We start from the raw sequence: 14,958 nt of genomic DNA on the forward strand, positions 1-14,958 counted from the left end.
GGGGCCAGTAATGCCAAATCAGGTCTGTTGGCCAGCACATCTTTCTATCACCAGAGCAACACCACCCCATGTAACAAAACTCAACCATTCTGGAAATAACTGCTTTATGACTCACTCAAGTTACAAGAATACCCATAACTATGCCAGCTACTATACAGTGTTACTGAAGCATGCCCAAGAGCAGCAGCAAACAGTCTGCAGCTTCTCATTCCTAAAACATTGCCCAAAGAAACCTTGGTTCCTGCTTACCCCTAGGGAGAGGCTGTTTGAAGCTGTGAGAAAAATAAGCTATTTTTTTTTAACTCCAACAAAAGATAGTTCCTCCTAGCATGAATCCCAATATCATATAGGTTTCTTTTCCTTCCCAAAAGCTATTTTAAAAAAATCAGCAGCTTCATTTACCCCTCAAGACATCCCAAAAGTTTCAGGTGTACATCAGTGTCAAGTAAAAGAGGACTGAGTTGGGAAAATAGAGGAAGCAATGCAAATCTAAGATAGCACCAGACCTATAATCCCAGCTAGCACAAACTTGATATTTCTGCTGCCTTGCAACAGGCATGCCACAAGACCTCTTGAGGCTCTGGCAAGGGATAAGGCAGCCATAGCAGCTGGAACCTCATGGGATCTGTTACACTTTGCCAGCTAAGGATCTGACACAGCACCCACCCAGACAGGAGCAACAAGCTGAAGTACTCAGATTCACTTACCCAGGAGACTCTAACATAGGGGTGGATGTCTGATCCAAGCAAGTACTACTTTAACTCAAGTGCCTTGCAAGCCCAGAAGCATGGTATTTGTGCATGCCATTAGGAAACTATGCATGGAAACAGGAGCTAAGTGTGCAATTATTCATATCTCATGCAAAAGAAGTTTCACAATCTTCTTGATAATCAAACTTGTCCTTATTCTTTTCACTGAGGCAATACAAGCTTTTACTTTAAAGGGTAAGAGAGGTATGCAAGGCAGGAGTGATTAGAAAGCAAGGAATGAGAATCTGGGATGAACAATGGGTACAGGCATGTTTTCTTCATCTGGGCTACCATTCAGCAGTAAACCAGTATAGAAATAAAACCGTTCTAGAAATTCTCCAGACTCATGTTAGGATGCACAGAAGAATTAGGTAGGAGGCTTTGCAAACAGTTACGTGTCTGTGTCTGTATTCCTGTCCATGAGAGATAGAGATGACAGTCAGACAAGACCAGGGACAGATTGCAGCATAAGAATGGTCAGGAGCAGGACAGGCAGAGCAAGCATAGGAGAAAAGGTATGAAAGCAGATATCGCTATGTACTTAACATCTTTCCTTACCACACTGTACCCCTTATGAAGGAAAGCCCCATAGAAAGCTAAGAGACTGACTCTTCCTACAATCTCCAGTCTCAGTGTCAGAAAGCTCAGATGCAAACTAAATGTCACAGCACTGACAAACAAGACAACATCATCTTGTCTTGTATCAGAAATAGTTTCACTAGCAGGATGAGGGAAGTGATTGTCCCTCTGTACTTGGCACTGACGAGGCCACACCTTGAATCCTGTGTTCAGTTTTAGGCTCCTTACTACAAGAAACACATTGAGTTGATGGAGCATGTCCAGAGATGAACAATGAAGCTGGTGAAGGGTCTGAAGCACAGGTTTGATGAGGAACAGCTGAGGGAACTGTGTTGTTTAGTCTGGAGAAGAGAAGGCTCAGGTGGGACCTTATTGCTGTCTACAACTACCTGGAAGGCAGATGTCATGAGGTGTGGGTCAGTCTTTTCTCCCAGGTAACAAGCAATAGTACAAGAGGAAATGGCCTGAAGTTACACCGGGGGAGGGGGGGTTAGATTGGATATTAGGTAAAAATTCTTCCCCAAAAGTGTTGTCAAGCACCGGATCTGGCTGTTCAGGGAAGGGGGTACCAAGATCCTTGGAGGGATTCAAAAGGTATGTAGGTGTGTCATTTAGTAACATGGTTTAGTGGTGGATTTGGCAGAGCTGGGTTACTGGTTGGACTCAATGATCTTAAAGGTCTTTTTTCAACCCAAACAATTTATGATTCTATGAAGCGTGCACAGTCTAGACATTTCAGCCTTAGCTGAGCAGCTAGATGACCTAGATACCATTTCCCCAGCTGCTTACATGACCTTTGGCAAGTCCACTCCACTCATACTCTCCTCTGTTAGACAGCTGTTGGCGCTGGTATGTATCTGATGACATGTCCATGCAGTACCTGGTCTATGGCAGACCCAGTTCTTAGCACCAGCGTTGCCAAACATCCATCACCAGCAGGGATTTGCTACATCTTTGAAGTTACAGAAGTGCCAGGTCATCCAAGGCATCGACAAGACCCCAGACAGACAGTAGCTGTTGGCTGATGGCCTTCACCAGGTAGCACCTGGTTCTCTTTAGAGTAAGGAAGAGCTGGAAAGTGACAAAACCAAACAGGAGCACACTGGCCACCAGCGTAAGGAACAAAACATCGGTCCTGATCCAAGGACCAAAAAGTACCCAAAAGTAACATGTCTCCTTATGCCTGTTAGTCAAGCTGTACCAGTTTCTTAGCCTGTTGGACAAACGCCAGATGCAACAAGGTGGTGCTGAAACTGTGCATCATGAGCTGCACCAACTGGTCCCATCCTCCCCCTGTCCCACACAGCACGGAAGATTAGGCTGCCAAAGCAGGAGAGCTAGATGGTCATGGTGGGGATAGTCATCATTTCAAGGTGTGTCCCCCTCCATGTGACCTGTGGTACTTGCTTCTACTCTGAGGGCAGAGGAACAAGTCAGGATGCCCACCCATCTGGCCATAGCTGCCATCCAGCAGTCAGGGTGCTACGTTGCTCTCCAAACTTTGGAAAGCCCAGATGGTTTACAAAAACTTTGGGAAGATACCAACACCTCTGCAATCACATCAACTCCCACATCACATCCAAAGACAAGCTCACTTGGAACACCATACTACATGGTGTTACACGACTAATATTCTTACTGCTCAGTAAAGCAATTCTAACTCTTCCTCCACAGACCTGGTAAGAGGAAAACTGCCTCTGGCAGTCAGTCCCAATTCCATTGGAACTGCTATACATGCAGGGGCCAGAAATCCAGACAAAAAGAAACCTACTTTGCTATGTTAGTCCTAAGCTGTCATCTTTTAGCTCTGAACTTTGCTCTATGCAAAATTACCTGAAACCTTGAGCCTTTTAGTGGTTAGCTGGATGGGTAAGTTTCCAGAAAACTGTGTAATAATAATTAAAAAGTGCATTGTATTACTCTTTCATTGTAGCAGAATGATTACAACCCTTCTGGCTCTGAAAACATGAAAATTTGTCTGAGTTGGAGCAGAGAAGTGTTACCTCTGAGATAAGCAAGTACTTAATGGCATGAGTCTTCTGGGATGCAAAGCAGCCCAGCTGGGGAAAGGCCCCAAAGGTCTGCAGTGGCTGGCTGCAGGAGGACAGTGACTTCTACCAGGGCTCTTCCAAATGCTCCGAGCAGGGTGGCACAACCCCAGCTTCAATGCTGGGGCCTTCGTCCCACTCCTTGGGAAGCTGTGCCAGATGCGTCCTGGCGGTGGATCAGAGCAATCTGATAGCCAGAAGTATCTGGCATGTGGAGATATAAAAGAGAAGAAAGGGAAGCTACAGATAGGCCAGAGACTCACTGGAGGATGGAGAGCAGAAATCAACTACATTTCCTTTCTTAGTGCATGAGACATTTCTTGTGGCCAAAACCAGCCTCTCCCCATCACCCAGGTGAGTTTTATGGATACTTCCTGAGAAAAACACCATTTGATTTGAAAGGAAAGGTTCTCCTCAAACACAGGCAGCGTGGGAGAAAATGACAAGGGCCAGTCAGCACATGAGCAACTCTGAAGAGCAGAGCAAGTTTTGGCCCAGTCTTACCCAGATTCCTATCCCTCCCACTTCCCAAATCCCCAACTGAGATAGCAGCATAGACCTTTGCTGTAAAAGCAATGATGACTGGGTACAACAGTGTCCCTGGAGATAAAGCAGATCAGGAGGAGATTACCTTCTTTTTGCAGCAACTTGAGATTGGTGGCCCTTTCCTTGCCTTTGAGTGACCTTCCCACAGCATCACACTGTCCGACCTCTCCCTTCAGCAGCTAAATGGGGATAGCAAGGCCCTGTCCCACTGGGCTGGAAGACACCTGCAACTGCAAGGCACGTTGGCTACATGAAGAGTCCAACCACCTGGATACATGGTGCTGGAGAAACAAAAGCACTTTGTCCCACAGTGTTACAGTAAATCACACCATTATACCCCACTCCTGCAGCATACACACTTACCAGCACCAGGAAAGATTTTGTGAATATTTGCCTTGATGCAAACAAGGAAATGAGCAACATTTTTGTTTTACAGAGGCACAGATGGTAGGATTTTGGTGAACTCACAGCCTCCCCAAACTGTCTTGCATCTTAAAACAGATGCATCCTTTTCTAACCCTACAAAACACCCAAGCAATAAACTTGTGTGAGAGATACTGTCACACACTGAATATGACTCTATTTCCAAAGCTGTAAGCACCTGATCATCATCATGGCACAGATCTGAATCTTTTGCAGTAGGAATACAGTCTACCACAAGACCACTTCAACAGCAGTTTAGTAGCATCTCCCAGCAGCTGAACCCCACCTGAGCAAAAAGTCCATCTTACCATGGGTTGAGCTGTCAGCCAGGATACGTAGCCATGTAAATGGAAAGGGGAGCTGGCGATGAAAGTTCCCTGCTCTAACTTTTCAGCTGCTTTATTTACTCACTTTCAGGGCAGGGAAGAAAAAAAATTCAAGGAAGTAATATTCCTCTCCCAAGGTGCACTGCAAAACATTCTTGGTAGACATGGAAACCCCTGGCAGGCTGCCACCGCTTGGCTAGCCTCCACATTAAATTTCAGTGAGCAACTCAACACTTGAATGGCTTTTAGAGAATTTAAAGGGAAACAGCAGCCAGGGACGGGTGTTGTGGCTGCTGCTCCCTGTAGGCAAGCGTTACGGATGTTCCCAAGTTTGCCTTCAGCTCTGCGGGAAAGCCGGTTGGTCTTTTGCGGTGCACAGGGCAGGTAGTTTATGATGGAGCCAGCTGAAAACAAATGCAGCCTCCACTCTTCTACAAAGGAGTTTTCCTAGCCACAGTCTGCAGGGACAGAGGGCAACCTTCAAATACCAAAAGGGGATCTGCAAATGAAGGGAAAAACATTTCACCATGCTCTAGGGATTAAACTGCAGCCAAAGGTATTTAAGAAGATCCATTCCTCCCTTCTCCTGGTTTTGCCCCTCTTGGGCTCCCAGCTATCCTCCCCTGCCCTGGGGATAGCCCCTCTTTGCTCGTGGTTGGGCTGAAGAGAGATGGGGATCTGGTACCCTGGTCTCCCTGGAAATTTCCAAACACGTATGAGAGCAGGCAAGCAAATGGGCTTGGGAACTCACTGCTCTGGGGGAAGAGCAATGAAGGCAGAGAAAGCCTGAAAGTGATTGCTGGAGGGCACTGGGGATTCTGAGGGTGGTTGGACAGAGGTGATCCCACACTTGAGAGGAAAGGAGACCCTGCATCTTCCCCAAATTCCTTATTCCCTCTCATTTAGAAACATTCATTCTGCATGGCAAAGGGCTGTATCTCTCTAAATGCTGTAACCCTGCACAGTGCCCTTCATCATAGCTTCAAAGTGCTCTGAAGCACACAGAGGAAGGGAAGCGGCATGTACCCAGCAGAATGAGCAGTGTAACAGAGTTGTGACATGCACAGAAGTTACCCTCTGGTCCAGTCTCAGATTTCCATCAACAGTGCCTGCAAACAGGTTTACAACATGTAAGTGAGCACGAGCACATGTGGGACGCACAGCTTCTCTCTGAAGATATCAATATCAATAAAGCCAGAATAAAGCAAGGTGACTCACTTCCCTGCTCTCTTCTTATATGCTCGGTGCATTTCCAGGGAGACCAGACCTCAAGTCCCCTGTGGTTCTTCATCCATTTGTCTGTATCGTTCTAGATACAGACAGATAGCAAAGAAGGCCCAGGGTGGAGGAGAAGATGACTCAGGCAAAAGCTACATCCCCTTTCAGTGGTTTGACCCCAGGGATCTTGCTGCCAGACTGAGAAAACTCTCTTCTTGCAGTTCAAGACTGTGACATTCCTCCCAGCAGCATTGTCGTGCTTTTTATGTAGCAACATCAGTGCCACAGCGAATGGTGAGGTGGCACATTCAGCAAGAGCCACATTTCATTTCTTTCCAAGAGGACACAAAAGTCACAAGCTATAAATAGGAAGTTGACAAGTTTAACAGTGCCTGTGGTTTCATTAAGAGATTGGTGGTCATCTGCTAATCAGTGAATAAGTAATGGCATGTGCAGTGTGGGCTATGAGTAACCTTATCTGGTGATTGGTCATTGATCATAGGTCTGTATGTGGGAAAAATCACTACAAAATATCCAGCTTAATGGGTCAGGTCTCCAAATTAGAAGTAGATGCTTGCATATGAAGAGTTTGTTTTCCTTGTCATGAAAAAGAACAAAGAAAAAAACCCACAAAGCAAATGAAAAAAACCTAAACAACAACGAAACCCCCTCTGAAAGCTCAAATAAATAGAAGGCCAACATGAAATCTTGTAATTTTAAATCCCAGCAGGAGATTCTGGTCTGACCTACTCCAGGAATTTTCAAATCGTCCAAAGGAAAGAAGCTGAAATGAAATGATGAAGTGCTGAAAGGTCTGGAGTCTGCAGAAATCTACCTTCTTTCCCTCCCCGAAAACTGAAAGGAGGCACTCTGCATCAGTGACCCATATATAGAATAAGAAATCTGGAGGTTGGGAAAAAAACAATCAATCATGTTTGTTTGTGCTATTACTGCACAGCTCTTGGCACAAATATATTCCAGCAGTGGTTTGATGCCATGTCAGGCCTGGTTCATGAGCATACAGAGAGGACAGCCTCCCATCAGCTGCAGGAAAATCAGTCTCACTTGCTCAGTGCATTAAAAAAACCAAACCTCCAAAAATCCACACCTCTTAAGAGTCCACAGATAAAAGGATGGGAGCAGTGTTGAACTCCCAGCTTATGGGCAAGGCACTAATAATAAACGGCACTCTGGAAATAGCAACTTAGAGGCTTAGGGAGCTTAAACTGTGTTCAGCCCAGGGCACAGCAGGTGTATTTCCACAACCTTCTCTTAAGGAGACTAGTACTGTGCTTAGGCAATGTTTTCTAAGAAGCAGAAGTCCCACAAGCAGCAGGACTGACAGCCCACTTTGCTGTGGATTTATGCCCCATAGTTGCATTCGCTGGTGTCTAGCAAGATGCAGGCAGAAACCAAAGCTCTTCATGGCTTGGCTGATCGTAGCATCTCTGCCCACTGTGAATCCTCTGGGTGTCCAGCAAGGACTGTCCACACACTATACTTATTCCTTCTATGGGGACTCCAACTCATTTAATCTTTTACTCAACAGCATACCTTTTAATAAGTGAAACACACAAATGCAGTATCTCCCAGGCATTTATCTCTAGGCCAATTTCAGCTGAATTAAAACAGCAAAGTTTTAGAAGTCCAGAGGAGGGAAGGTGGGACAGAGGGAGGAGATGGGCAAGCAAAGTATGAGGCCCCATTTCCTTAAGAAATCAAGCTGAAAAACATTAAAACCAGCTTGGTGAACCACTGCTTAGGGTCTCAGAGTCCCAGGCTGGATTTTCATGTGGAAAAGGAGGACTAAGCTGTACAACTTCTGAAGCAGATGCGTAATTCCTTGCCTCGATGCTGCCACCGTCTGTTGTCTCCTCATGAGAGTTTGAAACATGGCATCCTGCTTTCCCTTTCTGCTGCACCTATAGCTTATACCGATTTTCTGAGCACAGAGTCTCCAATCATCTCATGAGTGGGAAAACAGCAGCTAACAGTCACAATGTAAGCCTGCAGCAGCACAAAAGCAACAGAGAAACGAACTTTTGCAACTGCAAAAGCAGCAATGCACATCATTCCACCCTCCTTTAACCTTCACAACCTAATCAATAATGTAAACCTGGCCTGGCCTACTTGAGCTCGTAAAATATTAATTTGTGATGAAGCTATTTTTCCTGAAATTTTGCCTAGTTTTCTAAAAGTGCTAAACCAGAGTAGCAGAAGTACTAGACCCTCCTAGATATCTTTGCTTATTTTCTTACCTAAAATCCTAGGCTTCTCCCAGTATAGAACACTACAAGAAATTGTGAGTACGGAAGAATCATGGAATCATAGCATACCAGCTTGGAAGGGACCTCAAGGATCACCTGGTCCAATGTTTCTAGGTAAAGCAGACCTAGACTAGATAGCCCAGCACCCTGTTCAGCTAAATCTTAAGTGTTCAGCGTTGGGGAGTCACCACTTCCCTGGGGAGATTATTCCAGTGGCTGATTGTTCTCATTGTGAAAAATTTTCCTCTTGTGTCCAGTTGTAATCTCCCCAGGAGTAACTTGTGCCAATCAACCCTCATCTTTTCCATGTGACTCCTTGTAAAAAGGGAGTCTCTCTCTTCTTTGTAGCCACCCTTTACAATACTGCAACATGGTGATGAAGTCTCCTCTGAGCCTTCTTTTCTCCAGGCTGAACTGTCAGCCTTTCCTCATGTGGCTTCTCAGTCCTTGGATCATCTCGGTGGCCCTTCTGTGGACCCACTTCAGCCTGTCCACATCTGCTTTGGGACCAAAATTGAACACAGTATTCCAGGGAGAATGTAATAAATCTGTTTTGCCTAATCACTCTCCTCCTGACCCTCTTTATCATTCTGTGGCCAAAAGTTTTGTTTACCTTGTGGTGGAAGGGCAGTCCAGATTAGAGTCCCACACTCCCTCAAACCCCTCAAGCTGTGCTTTCCATACCCATCTGATCCAGAAAATTTTCTGTGGTTATAGCTTCTACAACCTGCTATGCATACGCTCTTCCAAGTTGCCTTCAGCTTCCTTCAGCTATCAAGCCCAGGTGAAGTTGCAGAATGTAGTGACACATACACATGTGGATGAAGGATGCTTTTAAAATCCCAAGATGTCAAGTACTCATCTCTAGTAACGCTGGACTCCGCTGGCATAAGGTAGCTATGATGCTGATGATGCATCAGCTTGGCTTACAGCACTTTTTCATTAGGGAAACAGAATTCTCTTGACAGGCCAGGAGAAAAACAAGAGCAAGAGAGCTGGAATCAGGCAGCTGTAGGAAAAAAGGGAGAGAGAGGAGAGAAAAAAGATTAAAAGCATAAAGCCAGGTTCTTAATGAGTGATTGCTTTCCTCTGCGGGAGCAGCGAGAGCTCTGAGCACACGACTTTGCTCCCTGCATGCCCTGCTTCACAAAGCCCAGCCTGAGGAGCAGCAGAGCTCTCTGTAAGCGACACCAGTCTAATTAATTAATGACTCCTCAGCATCAGCTCTGTGGCTGCTGGGTTAGAAAGGAAGGCAATAAAAAATGGCCAGGACAACATACAACCGCTTCTCGTAAATGCTGAATGCTGCCGAGAGCCGACTGGGTTATTCATAGCCTCTCCTGCTGTGGGCTACAGCGCAGAAGTCAGAGATAGACTAGAAAGAGAAGATGGCGTGGGAACCACACTTGCAGCATCCTTTCTCCTGGGCGAGGTTTTCCTCCCTCTTCTTGTCCTGCTCAAGAGCTGCCATGGCACAGTTAATTGAGGTAAGGAGCAAGTTTCTCTATAGACTAGGGGTTTGGGGTGTCCAGGAATGTTTTTTTTCCGTGCATGTTACTCAGGGAGGACAGGTAGGACAGACGACAGGGAATTTAAGGTGGCTCCAAGGAGTTAGAGGCTTCTTCAGGGGATGCCTGTTGCTTTCTACAGGCCCAGCACTAGAAAGAAGGTGCTTTTAAAATGCCTATAGCTGCTGCTGAGAACAGTCAGCACTTAAGGGCAGCTTTAGGATGACTTGACACAGTGCAAACAACACAATGCAGACAACAGCACAGCACTTTCTAGTCCAGTACTGCATGGGCATACTCTCAAGTGCCCCACACGAGAGGTTCAGGGAAAGAAGAGAAGAACTAGATGTGACCCAGGTGATCCTGTCCTTGGATGTACCTGCCCAAAATTTGGGCTGCATTTTTCTTCTTCTGCATTCCCCTCAATTCCTCTAGTTCAGCAAAAATGTTATCTTTTGAGGTGATGTTCCTCACCCACAGCTCAGTTTCAGAGCTTTCCCCTGAGGGTAATGATGTGCTCCCAACACCCCCAGCTTCCTCCAGTGAGGCTGGTATGAACCAGGAGGGAAGAGCATCTTCACAAGCCAGGACTACACACTGGCAGCTGTTACAACTTATTGCCAGCAGTTTCAGAAGTGAGAATCCTGCCTCCAAAGACAGCCTCCCAGAATTATAGCTGCCAAAATCTAGCAGGCCTGCTGTTTTCAACCTCTTCATTGCTATTCCTAAGGCGCTGCATTGGTTGGTGGTCTGAGCCCCAGTGCTGCAGTGACAATGAGCAGTGTGTTCTTGCAGCAGAGCTTGATTTGCACAGATTGCTGGGTTTAGCTAAACTGCTCAAAAATGTATCTGTTCAGACATAGCTGTGTTAAGGGCTCTAACAGACTAGCACAAGAAAAGATTTTTTCCAATCATCCCTGGCTGACCCTTCTTCTCACCTGGCCTTGCACCAACCAGGTCTGATCTCCAGAGTCATAGATTTTAGCAGTTCCATCATCAACACATGAGATGCAACGACAACAGTGCTGAGTTCACGTCCCCAACAATAGTCCAGCTGTTGCCCCAGCTCTCTCCTTGTCTCATTTTAAAGTTAGTTAATCCAGATTTTCAAATGGGTGTAGCAACCCACCCTATCTGACCAAGATATAACATCCCTGCCAAAGCAAACAAGAACCTAAAACTCCTTTACAAAGTCATACACACTCTGCTGTAGACATTCTTCACATTTTTCCAAGCTGTTCAGCCTACAGCAGCTCTCAAGGTGACAAGTGAGGCAGAACTTACTCTTACAGTGCACATTTCACAAAGCATGCTTCGCTGAACCCAGGGCAACATGCAGACACAGCATCCACCCCACCAGGATGATGTTCCCTTTCATTATGTTTCACAGATACACACTTTACAGGAATTGTCCTCATGCCAAAACAAAACAAAGATAAATGGCAAAATTACAAAAATTGTTATAAACCAGCTGTAATTTTATGGTCTGCTTTACTTATACCAGACTTTCTTGAAAACTTGATTACTTCTTTATAGCACACAAGAGGGAGAAAATCTCGTCTGGAAACATAAGCTGCACAGCAGGTTAACTATCAAGTATCCAAAAATGAGATTAGGTGAACAGTTTCTGTCTCTCAAAAAGCAGATGAATTACAGGCTGCTCCAAAGCTCTGCAAGGCCGTTTTACTTCAAATAATTATACAATGTAGTTATCCTGAATAATTCAATTTATGCTAAGCCAGCCCACTAAAGTAAACAGAGAAAAGATCAAAGAGGCAGGACATGAGAGCATTTCAGTGTGCTCAAAAGAAAAAACCCAAACGAACAAAAACAATAAACAAAATAGCCACACAATAAGGAGAAGAAACAAGAAGATGCTCTTGTTCAACCATTTTCAAAGGTGCAGATTCATGTACACTTTCCACTTCAGAGCGAAGAGGCAATAAAAGCCTCTGAATATTGACTCTAATTGCATTGACAAAAAGCTTTCCTCTTTCATAGGCCTTTTGGAAGAATCTCAGTCCCCTGGGTTGAAAGTTAACCATCCAAAGATTAGCAAACTACCTTGGCACTGGGTAAATTAGGAAACGGCTCCATGCGCTGCCCTGGACACTGTCCCATTCAGCATACCAGGAGGCTTCCTGTAAAGTGTATTGCAAAGGGACCTCCTACACTTCACCTGGAGTTGAGGACTCTTCCCCAGGAGCCTCTGGCCCAAGTTCCATTGTAGTTTGTACAAGTTTGTGAAGATACACACCCAGTATACTCTACCTAGGCACCCCACAATGCCTCTAACCTTTAAAATGCATTCACATGCTCAGACATTAGCAGGTCCTAGACACCTAGAAGACTGAGAAAAGGCTCTTTTCCAGCATCACACCAATGCTCTGGCACCAAGAAGACTGAAAAATAAGAGATCGCAGCTCTGTCCTTCCCCACTCCCCCCCCCCCCCCCCCGCCTTTACACAGGACTGCTCAGACAATGCATTCAGCTTGCATAAAATAATGCCCATCACGTGAAATGCATATAGCACTGGCCCATTCTTTAGCTTTCCACCTTCCTCATCATTTCTTCAAGGGCCCCAGCTGGGATAAAGTATGCATTTCAAGAAGCAGGCAGCTTACACAGGGAAGGAGAGATGAGGCGATAGCACAGTTCATACTACTACTTTGCCCATCATACCTTCGATATGCCCAAGGGATACTCTGGAAACAGAATTAGGACAAGTTAGGGATGGAAGAACATCTACATATCCAGTGCCTCTAGATCAGAAATTTCCTCTTATAAAGGCCAGTATAAGCTTCATAATTTCTTGGATTCAGCCCTTTTTTGGGTCAGGGCTGAAAATTTGCACCATAATGTTTTATGACTATTTTGTAATCATCTTAAGGAGTAGTCTGCTCTGCAGTGTAACAGGAAAATGAAACTTTGCTTTGAGACAGCACAGGGAAATCTCTATGCTTATTGAGTCATTTTATTGATACTAAGAACTGGTAAACTAGCTGGAATAGACTACATTTTTCCAGTCATCCCCATACACTTCATTATTGAGTTCCACATTGGAATAATTATCTAATTCCTACCCCAAGGCTTTTCTCAGCCCTCATTTGATTTACCTGGGTTTTCTTCTTTGTTATAAACTTATTTGGCTGTATGCAGGCACCCTAAGGAGAGAATTAGACTAGAAAAAATCAAATATAACAAATAAATAGCAGTCTGAAAACTGGACCTTTTCAATCCCCACTGTTTTCTACGAGAAGCCTACCTTGTTTTGGCAGAGTTTAGGCCCATCTTCCTCATGGGTTATGACAGGGTACTCTGGTCCCAGATGCTACACATTGCTCATGAAAAAACAAATTAAGGTGACCTGATCAGGATAATGTACATCAGGTCAGCTCATGAAAGACTTGGACCTGCTGTGAAGTTGGACCCTGGCATGGGAAGGCCTGTCAGGTGTTTGGGATGTAGTATGTATGTGGCTTAGTCAATTATTCCCTTATTGAATCAATTCTGTATCTGTCAGATCTTTACTAATATCTTAGTATCTGTATTGGAGTTTAGAGCTTCTTGTTCAGGAGGTCTAACTGTCCTAGGAAGTCACATAGAAGAAACTCTTCAGAAGCTCTATCAGACCAGAAGAAAGTGTCCTTTCTATCAAGATAGGAATCAAAATAAAGATGCTTCTGGTCTCATGTCAGTTCTAGCTTGGACTCCTTAGAAAAGCTGCAACACAGACTTGAAAATTGAGAAGAGAAGAAAAAAAAAAAAACCCAAAACCTCAATTTTTTACTAGTTATGAATAGCTTCAGTGGAGTAAAGACAGGTCCTGAAGAAGTAGGGCAAGATCACTGCAAGATAAATTAGAGGCCAGTTCAAAGAAAAGGAGAGTTAATTAAAGGCTTTCAGATATTCTCCAAGACCTTCCACTTTCAAATTGCCATATAGACAAATGATATATTTGATATACACGGTGTTAAGTGGAGTTCAGTTCATACTACACCTAGCTGTATATTGATGGGCTCAAGGGACAGTATATGTAGCCTCCAAGTGAACATGATGGATATGATGCTGTGTGCAATAATCTAAAAATACTCATGTGTGATTGTAGTTTAAATGAAGGCAGGTAAAACTTCTGAGTGGTTACACTGGACTCCTGAGGTTGATTTCCTGTATGGATGTATAAGTGTAGCTTAATAGCTGGCAATAAAAAGAAAAAACAAGAAAATAGCAGTTCAGGAGGACATTCACAAGCAACACGTTTGAGAGATGTTAGCTTTAAGAATAGCATCTTTGAGGAAGATACATGTATTTCAGGTCAGCTGGATTCAAAATATTATAGAAAATTATAAAAGCCATTTTCTGGAAAAATTCCTTCTCATTGTCAGAAGAAACAGGCTCAAGAGAGAGGGATGGAGTCTATGCAGGGTACAAAGTCACTGGACCATCCCCAACCGAAGCCCATATAAACTTAAGGAAAAACTTAGACATGCTCTCAGAGCATTTTCATTGTTTGCAGAGAGAGTGCATGTATAACTAAATCTAATGTCTCTGCTAATAAATTGTCCTAAATGCTACAGCTGTGCTAAAAATGCTGCTGTGCCACTGCTGCCGTTCTCAAACGAAGAGAGGCCTTCAGGGTCCAATCTGAAACTGTTGTTCACAGGACCATGAACTGGTCCAGGTATGGTGAAAATGAGGCTCCCATTGGGAACAGGGAGTCTGGAGGTCTAAAACCACAAAAGGGGTCTGTCTGGCCAGCCCAGGAGCAGCCTTGGCACAAGCGTGCCTCACAACCAGGGCAACAGCTATATCTGCATCATAATTTAACATTAATTACTAGATTTGTCAGCCATCCGACTTAAATTCAGTAATTTGATCAGTCTTTTTTTTTTTCTAAATGCGTAATCTTATTATATGTATGTATGTTAATATATTATATGATGTACTCCTGACCTGTAAAGCCACAGATCAATTAACATTACTGTATTTTGAGCATTGCATCTGGCCTCTGCCAGGGTTTGCCCACCATTGCAGAAGATGTTGATGGCCTCACAAGATAAGTTTTGCCCAAATGGAGGTCCATTGTCAGATTGTCCATCTCCTTATGGTTATTTGGAAGGAGGGAAAGGGAGAGAGCACACATGTGCGTTTATTTAAAGCTCAGTCATCCCAAACCATCAGTGGCCTTTAGATACGTGTAATCAAATGCAATTAGGAATAAACATTGTTAGTTTTCAAAGCCCAGTCAGGCAACGAAGCAACACCAGTCAAGCCTAATTAGAAGGCACATTTA

The sequence above is a fragment of the Nestor notabilis genome, unplaced genomic scaffold, assembly GCF_000696875.1.
Source record: "Nestor notabilis isolate BGI_N333 unplaced genomic scaffold, ASM69687v1 scaffold867, whole genome shotgun sequence".
NCBI lineage: Eukaryota > Metazoa > Chordata > Aves > Psittaciformes > Psittacidae > Nestor > Nestor notabilis.